Here is a 15,241-nt window from a genome sequence, read left to right as displayed (position 1 = left end):
GGCACAAAGGTGGTGGAACTGAGAGTCAGGTAAAAATCACAAAATTTTCTGGGAAATTTGATCCTTTTGCCAAAACGGCATAAGACGGGGTCTTTGGAAAGTCTCAGATTCATGCTCTTATATGGCAGTTTGGTAGGTGGGTTGGTTGACCCTGAAACATACACCCTTGTGAGGAGTTGAGTGGGGTCAGGGAGAAGGGGCATGCCATTGAGTGGAAAGGTGGGGAAAAGTGGAAGTTTCTGTGGGGTGGGCAACTAGGCTTCCAGTTGAGCTCCGAGGTGGAGAGCAGTGAAGGAAAGGAGACAGTGGGCAGTCAAGACTCATTTTTTTTCTGTTTTCTCATCTGCCTTTGGGCCTGGCCTGCTACAGGTTTTCAGTTTCCGGAATGAACCACTCAGGCTTGAAGGTTTTTCTCCTCACTTTTTGAGGTTATGAGTACAGGCTCCACAGGCTCTGTTTTGTCACCTTAATGGTCCAAAAGCTGTTATCCCTGTTTTGAATTTGTGGGAAACCTGGGAGGCTAGGCCCTGGAGCCAGACTGTCTGGGCTCAAGTCACAGCTCTACAATTTCCTGCTGAGTGACCTTGGGTAAATCCCTTAAGTGAGGAAACTACGCTTCGTTTGGGGCAGTTGGGGTAATAATACAAAATTGGGGTAGTAATAATGGTACCTCCTTCATGAGCTGTTATGAAGATGAAATTAGTTACGGAGCACATATGAAGTGCCTGGTAAGTGTTAGAGGAAAACATTGCCTGAAAGCAGAACACACGTACTTAGTATACATCTTACACTCCTGTCCTGTGAGGTTTCTATGAGGGTTGCACAGCCTCATTCCCTCTTCACACTATGTCCAGCAGCCCCCCGAAGCCTGCGCGGTGACCCCGATGCGGAGTGGAGCCAGTTCTAGGGCCAGCACTTAGGGGGTGACAGCAAAAAAAAACAACAACAGTTACTCAAGAAAAACGACGCATCGCATGTTGGAAATATCTCTTTTCCACAACTGGAAAACAAACCTATTAATTTCCCAGTAAAGGTGGTGACACAGAGAAAATCCTATGGGCCTAGATAAAATGAAAAAAAAAAAGAATGAAGAGCGTGTTATTTCTTTTTTCTGGAATATTCTTTGAGAGCAGGTGTGACAAGCGCCAGGCAGTATATGGCACAGGGTGACTGACTCAAGGATTAGAGGGTGGGCTGTGTGGCATGGGTGAAATGAGGGGCAGATACGGGGTCAGTGTTGCAGGACTGTGATGCTGGGAGAGAAGGCTGTGAAAACCCAGCATGGAAACGTGGCTGGAAGGGCCGTTCGTGAAAAACTCACTCCTTTGGGCTTGATGAGTTTGCTACCAAGACTTGCAAGCAGCTTACTTTTAATAAGACTGGATTGACTTCTCTACTAAACTAGGAACCTATTCAAGGCTTTCTTCTCTGAAAATTACGAAGTGACAGAATCCAAAGGATGACCCTTAATTCTAGTCTTAGAATCTTGGCCATGTGGCAGATGACCATTGGTTTTCTATTGCCACCGGGTCAAAAATTAAATCCTTTGGTGACAGACTGTTTGTATAATGTTTATTATACAACTGGATTTTCCCAGGGATCCCTAATGAGACATAACCTGTCCTTTAGTGTTTCCCCAGGAGTATTGAGGGGCGGGGTTCTGAAATACCCCCGGCCTCTGAGACCTCAGAGGTATTCATGCCATTACCTCCGGAACTACATAAATCCCCTGTTCTTGGGTGGTGGGTGGGGTGCAGGGAAAATCCACACCACGAGGTGCTGAACACTGAGTTCTCTTTTTAAAGTCTCGATGTTAAGGGACTTCACTGGATGCGGTTCATAAAAGCTAGAGAGAAAAGCGGAAGAAATTTTGAAGCCGCGCTTCTCAAGCTATCTGTGGGGAAGGACTAGTTTGGGTTTGGTTCTTCGTTTTCAATCTGTTGCAGATGAACACTTCTGCAAATTGCGATCCGAATGAACAACTAGACAAGTGAGGCTTTAAAAGTCATACAAACGCAAGCTCCAAGCTTTAATTACTGGGTTCAGCAGACGTTAAAAGTTACTCTGTAAAATTGCCATAACATTTCTAAGCCCTTACTTTCCACTTTTGTACTTACCCCACTGGAGACCTGGAATAGAAGGTTTTGCAGAGGGACACTAGTCCACGGGCCACCACGGTGCATAGCACCAGGCTAGAGAATATTGGGGATGATAGGTCTTCATCCATAACTTGGACCTAACCTGGAGCCATTTCAGAAAACACAGCAACATGTACATTTATAGTGCTCACTTAAGTGAGCATATCGTCAGAAAATACTGTGTTGGAAAGTATTCTACTGCAAGGGACACAAAATCCACCTCAGGATTTCAGTCAACCCAATGATCTATAGGTTCAAGGCAAATTGTTGTTCGTGACCTTCCATCAGTACTGTTTTGACTATGTGAGGATGCCTATTACCAGTCGTCTAAAGAGCAGGGGAACTCATTGAAGGGAAAATGTCCCCTACGGGTTTTCCGGGATAAAGCAGAGAATGAGGTTTGCCAAGTAGCTCAGGGCAGTAGGACCTGAGGACTCTAAGTCTGAGCAACGTGGGTGAACCAATCACTTCAGAGGGCTTGAGTGATAAGCCTATTTTCCCAGCTGGAAGGTAGCTCAGACTGGACATGACCATGATGTCTGGCCATTCTGAGGTTGAACATCACTAATTGGTTTGGTAACGCGGCAGACTAAATTCCCTAGAAAAGTTCCAGGGCCCGTTGGCAGACAAAACAAGGAACAAAGTAGGTATTTGCTGCTTTTAAAGCCGCAAAAGTGAAACCAGACAAACCTTAAATTCCACTCCCAACTGGGCAAAAGAACTATGTAGATAAAGTCTGGCCAAGGTATCCAATGTCCAAAGATGGGCGAATTTAGTGTTCTTCCTAACTAATGGCTATAATTTGGTAGCTTTGCAGTCTTCATGACTGTTTCGGGGGGAAAGTCCCATTTTCCCCATGTCACTTACTGCACATTTCCATTCCTATAAAATCAGTGTTTGGCTCAAGCCTTGGCAACACTTCTGGGTTGCATTCCACATGTGGTTTGCATTTTACTACCCGACTTGTTTATAAATAAGCCCAGCCACAGGACAACAGTGATTAAAGACGAGCCGACACCTGACCTCAGGGAGCAGGCAAATCGACTTAGAAGCATTCAAGTTTCATCTAGACTTCTCATCCGAAATGTGCGATGTCAGTGCTGTGAGGAAGGAAGTTGGAGCTTTAGTCATCAAACTTGTTTAAGTGAAACACTGCCTCAGTGATTTTGAGTTTGTTGCTTCCTACGATTAAAGAAGTTTAGACTTCATTTCCACAGTATTTTTTAATAGCAACCTTATGCTAATTCAACATATGCTTACTGTATAGATAATTGTCTCCAAGAATATCAGTACATATGGAATTTTTCAGATCATTAATGCTTTAAACTATGCATCCAGCTCAATTACCTAACCATTTCTGGTCCAAGGTCAGATTTTAGGCACCATGCCTCTCCATTTCCATTTCTCTTTTGTGGTCCAAGGTCAGATTTTAGGCACCATGCCTCTCCATTTCTATTCTTTTTTTTTTTTTTTTTTTTTGTCTTGGAGGTGAAGAGAAACTTAGAGTTCACCCACCCCATTCCATCCTCTTCACAGATGAGGAATCTGACGCCCATGGGGCAGCGGGGGTGGGAGGGATAAAGTGACTCATCAAAGGTCTCAACAGCAAACTTTGGGCAGAATCTAGGTTCCATTCCCCTGGCCCCTTGTCTGGTTCTCACAGCAATCAGAATTCATGAAAGAAACTCTGAATAAAACTGCTGTGGACATATGGTCTTGAATTTGTACTACAAGATGCTATTCGTTGCCTGCCTGCTCATCCATGCTGTCTCTCAAGGAAATCGCCCTGCCCCAATCCCCTGCCGCCTAAGCAGCCAGATTTTTGTACCATGCAATTCCTCTAACCCTGCTCTTGTTAACCAGTCTGAAGACGATCATCCGGCCCTGTGAAGTTCATCCATAGAAGGGGTAGGAAGGTAAGCTAGGGCAATGAGATTCTTTCTTCCGGGAGAGTAAACCAAGGAAGAGAGAAAGTTACCTTTTGGAAGTGGGTTCATGGAGCCTGAATAGGGATAGTTTGAAAACAAACTGTACCAGGCGCTCTTCTCCACACCTGGCCTGTATGAGCTCGTTTTAACCCTCGAAGCAAGCCATGAGCTGGATATTAATATTGTGTTTATTTTCAGGTAAACAAATTGAGGCACAGAGAGGTAATGAACCTGCTGAAGGTCATACCGCTCACTTTAGTGCTATAGCACCTGCTAGTCTGTCTCTCATGTCGTAGTCCTCAATATAACTCTTTTTTTTTTTTTAATCAAAAATGTAGTTATTTATTTAGCACAACAGAGATGGAATATTTGGGAAATTTTTGATTTGAAGTACTTAAGCATACGATAAAAAACCACCTAGAAAAAGCATAGTCATTTATATATTTCAGTCCTAACAGTCTTTATGTCTCATTCATTTATTCGAGTTAGAGTTTGAAAGCTCCCCAGGCAGAACCAAGATGGCAGCCAAGATATGGGGGAGGCCTTCCTCAGGAGTGTAGGCTGAAAATGAGGTTCTTGCAAACCCAGTGTCTGAAAGGGAATATAAGATAGGGGTAGAAACAGGAGGGGAAGTGGAAACATAGCTAATTAACCACAAAAGAGCCCACATGCTCAGCTTCTAGCCGATGAGTCTCAGGCATCTACTGAATGATTTGGGACCATGTGTGCTAAGGCAAGAAACCAGTGAAATGCATAAGACTAAGTCCCATCCAAACTTGGAATTTAGGAGTCATTTTAGAACGTGACTGTGGGGCAAAGGCAAACTCACTGACTGTGCCTAAGTTATATCAGTGAGAGGAATATAGGAATCTCAACATGGCCCAAACCAAAGCTGTGATTCTGAGGAACCAGTCCTTTAAAAAGTCATAAAATATAGCCAACTGAGAGGGCTACAGAGTTTTAAATAGCTGGGATTTGAGCCACTGGCTAAGAGGTCACCAGGAGAAAGAATAACATCAATGAACTAATATTTATCGATCACTAAAAACAATGTTTCCCAAACCTTCATTATGCTAAATATTAGAATACAGTGTGGAGCTTAATACAATGAATGAATGAATGAATGAATGAATCTATGAATGAATCAATGAACCAATCAGTCAATCGATACATTGATAAAACCAAACCATAGGCCCCAACCTAATCCCACCAAATCTGCAGTTCCAGAGAAGATTCCTGGGAAGCCGTCCATGAACAAGCATCTGGGTGATTCTCATCATCAGGGAAGTTTGTGAAGCACCAGAGTGTTGATCATTATCTCATCTCATCCTTACACCAACTCTTTCAGGTCGACAGTGTGTCCTATCCCTTTGCCAGATAGTGAAACTGAGTCCTAGAAATTCACCTCAGGCTACACAGCTTGGCAGGTGATCGAGTCCAGGTGAGTCTCCAGGCCTTTGTTTTAACTGAGCCCCCATCCTCCGTGGCTGAGACTGTGTTTTGCCACACTTATGAGTGGCCTGCTGAGTAGGAAGAATCAAGTTGGGGCCCTCTGACAGGAGGGCTCTGTGTCAACCCATTGCTAAAGGAATTCAGGGCCTTGCCAAGTTCATTTTATCCCTCCACATCCTAATGTTGGTATACTTGCCAACTTGGAAAAAAAAAAAATGGACACCAAAAAGATCGTTCCCCGGAAGGGGAAAGAGAGATCGTTCCCCGGAAGGGGCCCCCGGAAAGTAGACACAGGCCAACAGCCATTCAACATAAGGTGTGCAGAACGTGAGGATTGGGCATTGCTGTATCTGTTCCCCTGTCCCTGCTCCACTTACGTTACCTGGTGGGTGAGTGTGGAACATGTAGGCATGAGGTATGGTCAGGGATATAGGGAGAGATGAAGGAGGGCATGAGGGGCAGAGGCTGGGGCGTGAGAAGCTGCCAATATCTCTGGACTTATTTTCGTTCCAAACAGTAGCTCCTCCTTTGCCTCTGGTTTCAAAGACAGATTTTATATGAGGGTAGACTTTGCAACTCCTCACGCTTATTGTAGGTGTTACTCCTTGACTACTTCATCACCGTGATCAGCAATAAATTCCTTCAAATGAGAAGGGTCTATGATTTCTCTGGGGAAACAATAGAGGAGGAGGATTTGGTTCTGTCTCTTTCCAGCTGTGCGATCTTGGGCAATTTGCTGGTTTAGAGTCTTAATTCTCTCATCTATGAGTGAGTGTGATTATATCTACCTCTTGAAGTTGTGTTGAAATTTAATGAAATATGTAAGTAAAACACCTAGCCTGCAAAAAACTCTCACACATGTTAGCTCCTTCTTCACATACACCCTCCACATCTCCACCCCATCTCCCGAGTAGTCTCTGCCACGTGCTGCTAAGGCAGATTGTATCTCATGTCCCAAGTTCTCCCTGACAGAAGTACAAAGAAAAGGAACAAGGAAAGAGTCGCTATGGGCGGTGATTTTCATATGCTTAGAAATAGTGCAACAAATTTAAAGCTTCTGAAACCAAATGGAATACCCATTGCCACCCCTCTGCTCCATCTGGGTTGTTGTGAACAAAGGATCTCTTTCCCATGTAAGTATGTATTTCTTGTGTCTTTATCATGCGAGATGTTGAAAATGGCTGCCCTCCCAGCCCCTGGAAAGCCTTAGACCCATATCTTCCCACCGTATCTTACTAGTCAAGAGGTTTCTTTTAATTAGCCTTTTCTTCTGCCTCCCAGAAGGAAGTACAAGTACAAGCATTTTTTCTGCACCAGTTACCTTTATTTTAAATTTGGCAAGTTCTTAAAAGTCCCTTCCGCATTCATAAAGGCTTGCTAAATACCGTATTATGCAGCTAGGATCTGATAAGATCATGCTTCCCAGTGAACATCCATCCATCCTTGGACACTCAGTTTGAGTGGGTTGGCTGAGTTGGTTGGTTTTCTGCACGTGGCACCTTGTGTGTAAGTTGGTTAGTTCCTCTCTGAGAATAAATTCCATAGATAAATCCTCAGGCAAAAGGACATCTCCACAGATGAGCAGCAAGAATACAGATCTGGAGTCACACAAACCTGACCTTGATTACCATTTCTACCTTTTAATATCGACATTGTTATTTGATCTTCAAAAAACTTCAGTTTCCCCATTCGTGAAATGGGGACAAGAATGCATCCCATGCATGTTTATTGTGAAGATTGAGTCAGGTGTAAGGTAAGGTGAGTGGTGCCCCACAAAAGCTCCACAGACACAAGTCTCTATTTTCTTCCCTGACAGATTCCCCAGAGCCCAAAACAGTGACCGACCCATAGTAGGTGCTCAATAAATGTTTACTGAATGAATATTGAGTCAATATTGAATGAACAAGCAAATACTATTGAATCCATCAATAAATATTATTGAATAGGTATGTATTTAATGAATGATTCCTGAATGAATAAATGAATAATAAATATTGAATGAATAAACATTTTATAAAATTCTAGAACAAAGACACTGCCCCCCCCCCCCCCGGACTCCCTATAAGCGTTAATAAGAACCAGTTGTCAGGGGCTCGTTTGACAACCCTGAAGCTATTCCCAGCCTCTCTCTGGCTACTCTGTGCGATGTTTCTCCCACTCTCCCATCACCACCAGATTTTATAGGCTTCTTAATACCTTGCTGATGTGCTTGGATCCGTCTGTGAACTGGTCAGCTACTGTATGCTGACCGTACCAGGAGCGAGGACAAGGTCTCAGTGCCCCAGCTGGGATGCAGGTCACAGGGGAAAGTGGGGGACTTCTCCCTCTGGTAGAGAAACAGCCCTTTGCTCCAATCGGGGCAGCCTGTAGTGTCCTCGCTGACCCGTGCTGCGTCCCTGTGCTCGGTGCTCGGGTGGAGTTGCCAAGGGATGAACTCTAGATTCTAAACAACACTCATCAAGAAAAGAGCTACTACGTCCCCGGAACTCCTTGAGGGGGATCCCTAAAAAAACCAGGATGGACCTCTGTGGTTTCCCCAGCTCCATGGGCCTGGCACACTGGGGTCCCACATTGCCTTCCCGCACATCAGAGGAACCAGGCCTCAGTTCTAGCCCCCCTGGGGTGAGGAATCTTTGTGTCTCTGGAATTTGAGTTTCTGACTTCACGGAAATTCACTGCACTGTAGAGCCTTGGCTCCATTTCAGGAGTTAAGCCTTGCGGGTCTCCTTTCTGTGGGGCTCCAAGCAAGGCCATCCTGGGGGGTTTGCATGGTCCGGGGCTCCTGTCACTTCAGCCCCAGCTCCCCAGCCATAACCCACATAGTTTCATCTAGTTAAAACGCACATCAAAGGAGAGCATATCGGGGAAATAAAGAGGGAGGAGGCATCACAAAAGGGGCCTTGGGGGGCAGAGGAGGGGTGGGGGAGAAGAGAAAAGAAAGGGGGGCCCCTCGCTGGTTGGACTGTGTCCACCCCTGCGGGGAGTTGGAGGGGAGGCTCTGAAATAGGAGAGTCTCAGCACGGAATGTGCCTGGGATTTTGTTTTCATTCTGGAAGCCCCCACCCCCAAGGCTTTTTCCTCCGGCCTTGTGATCTCGGCAGCAAATGGAGCAGGGAGTCTGGATGGAGAATGCAACATGCAGGGCCCCAGACGATGGTGCCACCGAGACCTCGTTCCTAGACCTTCCATCTGCACGTTCCAGGGCCGGCGCCCGGGGTCCTGTGTGTGTTTTCAAAGTCCCTCCATGTCCGATAGTCCTGGAAAATAGGAAAAGACGTGTCCCCCTTCTTGAGTATTGCCCGCGTGCTACCACTTGGCAGAGCTTCAGGATTTTATGACAAATAGTAATGAATAATTAACAAATCATTTGAGCGGCTACCAAAAGCCTGAGGAGAACAGCAGTGCCTCGGCTCCCCCCACCCCAGACGGCCCTTGACAGTGTTTTCTCTCCTCGTAAAGCCTGGCCAGGATTCCCAGGCTCTGATAACACCTTCGTGGCTGGGAGGGGACCGGATCGCCCCTTCGTGCCTCCTGCTTCTCCCCGGGCTACTCACAGGACTGGCCTGGCCACTCTCTCCGTTCTGCCCCGCTTTTCTGTCAGAGACCAAAGTTTGGGGGGACCCACCAGCTCTGCGGGCTCCATCAGAGCCGTGGTTCAACTGGAGGACAAATGCCCCTCAACCGCCACCCCAAGGGATACGTGGTGCTGCCTGGAGATATGTGGATGGTCCCAACTGGGAGAAGGGTGGTTGTTGCTACTGGAATCTAGGGAGCAGAGGCCGGGGATCCTGCTGCACACCCTGCAATGTGCCAGACAGCCCCCTCAACAAAGCTTTATTTACCTCGCCCCCAAAGTGCACCCTGCGGTACCGGAAGAGTGAGGAGCCCAGGACCAAAGAAACTTGGGCTCCCTCTAGTGGTGACTTACACTATGACAGCCAAGAAAGGCCCAAAGCGGCAGGAGGTTTGGCTAGCAGGAGTGTGTATGTGTGTGTGTGCGCGCTAAACAAGACATTTTACGAATCACGAAACACGCTTTGGTTGATGGTGACAGTGATTCTCATGAATCATTAATGAGCCATTTTCTTCTCTCCATGTTGTTAATATCTATGCAGCGGCCTTTGAGTGGAGAGCAGATTTCCTTCTGATTAGAGGGTTTATTTTTTGAAATATGTTCGCATGTAGAGGAGCGCTTGAGTGTGAACTAGGGTGCTCTCTTTGTGTTTCCTTCCTAAATGGAATCTCCAAAAGTTTTCATCATGTTTCCTAGTCTCGCCTTTGGAAAGAGCACGGTTAGAAGCGGTCGGAACGGACAGCTCATGGATAATGCATTTTGGAGGGGGCGAGGAAGGCGGGTGGAAGGTAATTTTAAGGTTCCGATTCTGACCACATGAACCCGAAACAGCGCAAACCTTGCACCGTGCGCTCAAATGCATTTACAGGGAAGAATCTGCAAAACATGCCTTGTCTATGACGGGCTGCTTTCCCAGCCAAGCAATACTTTGTAATAATGAATGGATTATTTGAGGTCTAACTGACCTTTTCCGTTTAACCAGTAGCCTGTCATCATGTCATTTCCATGTTCTTTTTATCATGATCATCATCATATTTATTGAGTAAATTCCACATGACACGTACCGTGCCCCATTCACTAACTCATCCAATCCTTAAAACAACCATATAAGGCTCTATTTCTGCATTTTGCACATGAAGAACCGGAGACATAAAAGGATAAGTAACTTCCCAAGATCACTGAGCCAGTGAGTAAGTAATCAGGGCAAAAATGAAGGTCTGTCAGATCCCAAAGCGCGCTGACCCACCCACCCCTCTGAAATTTTCAGGGCTCTGGACAGTCGGAACAGTCACCCTCAGGGTCTCCACTAGGCATTCAACCTCTTCTACCCAGCCTTCATTTCTTGCGATGCTCTCTTCATAACCCTCCACATCTGAGACCATTTTCCACCGGGCCCTCAGCTAAGTGCTTTCTCGACTCCAGGTCCGTCTGATCCTTGTCCTCATCAGAAATGCGCTTCCTCACCCTCCCAACACTTTGAAACCGGTTTTGCTTCAAAGCCCTGTCACCACCGCCACCACCACAAAGCGCTCCCTTATCTTTTCCATTTTGAGAACGCTCGCTGTCTAGGTTTGGATGCAAGCCCGCCTGAATCTGAAGCTCTGGCTCTTTCCATAGGCTGTATTGCCTAAAGAGAGAAAAATAACCCATCTCTGCCCTTCCCTGGGTTTCCAATGCAAGGCTTCTGTGCCTCCTTCCTTCTCTGCAAACTAAACGGAACAGACTGAATTAACATGCCCAACCCACTTCCCAGAATTGCTGCGATAAATAAAAGAGACCATGAGGACGAAAACTCTTTGTGAGTGTACTGTATTGTTAGGGTATCAGCCCGGTCTCCCTCTTTCAATTTTTATTGCCCTTCTGTTTCTCTTTTCTTCTCTACCTATTCCTCCCAATTATATTCAGTCATTCATGAAGTAGGTCACTAGTGATGGGTTGGAGAGAAAGTGGGCTTTTTTCCTGCTTTCCAGGATTTTCAGCTATGGAAATGCAACATGTGGGCCAGCAGCCCAGACCCCGTTGCAGGCTGTATTTTTAGAAAAGAAGGGAGAAAACAGAATGACATCAGTCATGTAAATTATCTGAGCGGCCTCCTATGTCCCAGAAAACACAGATTTTAATAAATGTGAGGAAAAGCCACTTGATTGTACTACTCTGCCACGGAGAGGGTCATTATAGAGTTTCTTTGTCACTAAGAGCATCACCATCCCGACATTGACGGGTAAGGGAAGTGACTGCTTTTTCCAGGGCATGTAGTAGATGCATAAGGAAAAATTCCTGTGGGGATTTCCATTGAAATTGCATTGATTAATCCAGAAGAATTGACATCTTTACACATTGACTCTCTCCGTCCAAGAACATGGGGTAACTGTTCAAGTCTTCTTTTTATATCCTTTGGTGCTTAGGCTCGTGAAGACTTTTATGTATTTTTGGTAGATTTATTCCTGGATAATAGAAGTTGTTCATAGGCTGTATTTTACTTAAGGTGCCATCAGAGGTTTCATATTCTTGTGTCTGGTAAAAAGTGTACCACTATGTGAATATTTCCATTCTAACCTTTGTTGTATACGTATACACAGAACAGGAACCGCTGTGGTCAGCCTTGATTCAGTGGTGCACGCAATGAATGCAACGTGCTCTCTGCCTTTGGGCGGGCTTTGAATGATTATGACTAAATGAAAAATTAATACAATGAACTGACAGGCCGTGACTCTGTGCCCAGATAGCCAGAGCATTCTAAATACCTGGGAATGACTCTTCTATTATATGGCCCCACAGTCCTGCTAATCAGGAAAGTGTCATTTTCAGGAAGGGACAATTCTCCCAGTTGAGAGTCACTTGAAGAAATCTACTCTTTTCTCTCAAAAATAAGTAACCATTAGAAAACTTTTTTAAAGGGGTGCCTGCATGCATCAGTCGGTTGAGCGTCCGACTTCGGCTCAGGTCATGATCTCACAGTTTGTGAGTTTGAGCCCCACGTCGGGCTCTGTGCTGACAGCGCGGAGCCTGGAGCCTGCTTCAAGTCCTGTGTCTCCCTCTCTCACCCGAGGCAGACGCTCAACTGACCGAGCCACCCAGGCACCCGGCCTGTACTTTTACGGGTTACCCCCACTGGAAAAATTCAGTGACGTGCCCCACAGTACACTGGGCTGATAAGCAGAAACCGAAGGATATGTTTTGTGTATCAACCTAAAGCACCGATTGCACTACAGTTTTTGGGCAATTTAACTCGCAAATAATTTCAAATCTATTTATAGTAAGATAGCCAGAGATAGATTATGAGCCATAAGGCCAAATCTGGACACTGCGACCGTACTGTGGCTTTGGTTGCAGACCACCGCAATAAAGTGAATGTGGCAAGAAAGCAAGTCAAACGAAGCTTCGGGTTTCCCAGGGTATGTAAAAGTTATGCTTACACCGTACTGTGGTCTCAGGCGTGCAATAGCAGTATGTCGAGAAAACAATGCACATACCTGAATTAAAACTCCTTGATTGCTAAAAATACTAACCATCACGGGAGCTTTCAGCGAGTCGTAATCTTTTTGCTGGTGGAGGGGCTTGCCTTGATGTCGATGGCTGCTCACTGATCAGGGTGGTGGTTGCCGAAGGCTGGGGTGACTGTGGCAATTTCTTCAAATAAGAGCATGGTGGAGTTTGTCACATCGATTGAATCTTCCTTTCATGAGTGATTTCTTTGTAGCATGAAACGCTGTTTGACAGCAGTTGGCACACAAATGTCCTTTCAAAGTGGAGTCAATCCTCCCAAACCCCGCTGCTGCTTTATTAACTGGTTTACATGACGTTCTAAATCCTTTGTTGTCATTTCAACCGTCTTCACGGCGTCTCCACCAGGAGTAGTTTCCAACGCAAGGAACGGCTTTCTTGGCTCCTCCGTAGGAAGCAACTCCTCAGCCAGTGGAGGTTTATCATGAGGTTATAGCAATCCAGTCACGTCTTCAGGCCCCACTTCTAATTCTAGTTCTTTTGCTGGTCCCACCACACCTGCAATTACTTCTTCCACTGAAGACTTGAACGCCTCAAAGTCATCCGTGAAGGTTGCGACCCAAGTCTTCCCAACACCTGGGAATGTTGGTATTTTGACCTCTTTGCATGAATCATGACTGCCTCAAGAATGGTGGCGAGTCCTTTCCAGAAGCTTTCAACTGACTTTGCCTAGATCTATCTGAGGAATCCTTATCTATGGCAGCTAAAGCCTCCCAAAATGTATTTCTTAAGGAATAACACTTGAGAGTCAAAATGGCTTCTTGATTCCCGGGCTGCAGAGCGGATGTCGTGTTAGCAGGCATGAAAAGAACATTCATCTCATGGTACATCTCCATCAGAGCTCTCGGGTGGCCAGATGGACTGTCAGTGAGCGGTAACAGTTTGAGAGGGCTTTTTTTTTCTGAGCAGGAGGTCTCGAGAAGGGGCTTCAAAGGTTCAGTAGGTCACGTTGTAAGCAGATGTGTTTTGGTGTTCCATTTATAGGGCACAGACTGAGCAGGTTTAGCATAATTCTTAAGGGCCTAGGGTTTTCAGAGTGGTAAATGAGCACTGGCTTCATCTCAAAGTCACCAGCTGCATTAGCCCCTAACAAGAGAAGCAGCCTGTCCTTTGGAACTTTGAAGCCGGGCATCGACTTCTCCTCTCTAGCTATGAAAGTCCCAGATGGCACCTTCTTCCACTAGAAGGCTGTTTCGTCTACATCGAAAATCTACTGTTGGGTGTAGCCACCTTTATTAATTATCTCAGCTGGATCTTCTAGGTAACTGGCTGCTGCTTCGACAGCAACACCTGCTGCTTCGCCCTGCACTTTGGTGTCACAGAGATGGTTTTTTTTCCTTTAACCTCATGAACCAACCTCTGTCGCTTCACATGTTTCTTCTGCAGCTTTCTCACCTCTCTTGGACTTCCCAGAACTGAAGAGTGAGGGCCTTTCTGTGGTTTAGACTCGGGCGTGAGGGAATGTTATGACTTTCTCCACCTCAGCAATAAGGATGTTGCCTTTTCATACCATTCGTGAGCGTGTGCATAATTTGGCTGCGTGTTTGACGCAAGAAGCCTAGCTTTTGGTCTACCTTTTGACAGGCCTTCTTTGCCAAGCTTAATCATTTCTGCTTTTGACTTAAGGTGAGAGGCGCGTGGGGCACTTGGGTGGCTCAGTCAGTTAAGCTGACTCTTGACCTCAGCTCAGATCTTGATCTCAGGATCACGAGTTCAAGCCCTGTGTTGTGCTCTGCACTGGGCATGAAGCTTGCTCAAAAAAAAAAAAAATAAGCAAATAAAAGAAATAAAGTGAAAGACATGTGATTCTTCTTTTCACTTGAACATTTAGAGGCCATGGTAGAGTTATTAATTAGCCTAGTTTTAATATTGTTGTGTCTCAGGTAATAGGGAGGTCTGAAGAGAGGGAGAGAGGGGGACAGCTGGTCGGTAAAGTAGTTAGAAGGCACACAATATTTATCAAGGTCTGTCCTATATAGACATGGCTTGTGGTACCCCAAGACAATTGTAATAGGACATCAAAGATCATAGACTGGGGGAGCCTGGGTGGCTCAGTCGGTTAAGCGTCCGACTTCAGCTCAGGTCACGATCTCGCGGTCCATGCGTTCGAGCCCGGCATCGGGCTCTGTGCTGACAGCTCGGAGCCTGGAGCCTGCTTCGGATTCTGTGTCTCCCTCTCTCTCTGCTCCTCCCCCTCACGCTCTGTCTCTCTCAAAAATAAATAAACATAAAAAAATTTTTTTTTTTAAAAATCATAGACTGCCGTAACAAATATAATAATTTTAAAAGTTTGAGGGGGACCTGGGTAACTTGGTCAGTTAAGCCTCTTACTCTTGATATTGGCTCAGGCTGTGATCTCACAGTCGTGAGATCTAGCCCTGAGTCAGGCTCCGTACTCAGCATGGAGACTGCTTGGGATTCTCTCTCTCTCTCTCTCTCTCTCTCTCTCTCTCTCCCTCTTTCTCTGTCCCTAACCTCTCTCAAAATAAATAAATGTTACCAAAAAAAGTTTGAAATAACGCAAGAAATACCAAAATGTGATAAGGACACGAAGGGAGCAAATGGTATTGGAAAAACACAGTACCAATGAACTTAGCAGCCACAGGGTTGCCACAGACCTTCAATTTGTAGAAAATGCAGTATTT

Source organism: Lynx canadensis, chromosome D4 (genome assembly GCF_007474595.2).
Source record: "Lynx canadensis isolate LIC74 chromosome D4, mLynCan4.pri.v2, whole genome shotgun sequence".
NCBI lineage: Eukaryota > Metazoa > Chordata > Mammalia > Carnivora > Felidae > Lynx > Lynx canadensis.
This window is presented reverse-complemented; position numbering follows the sequence as displayed.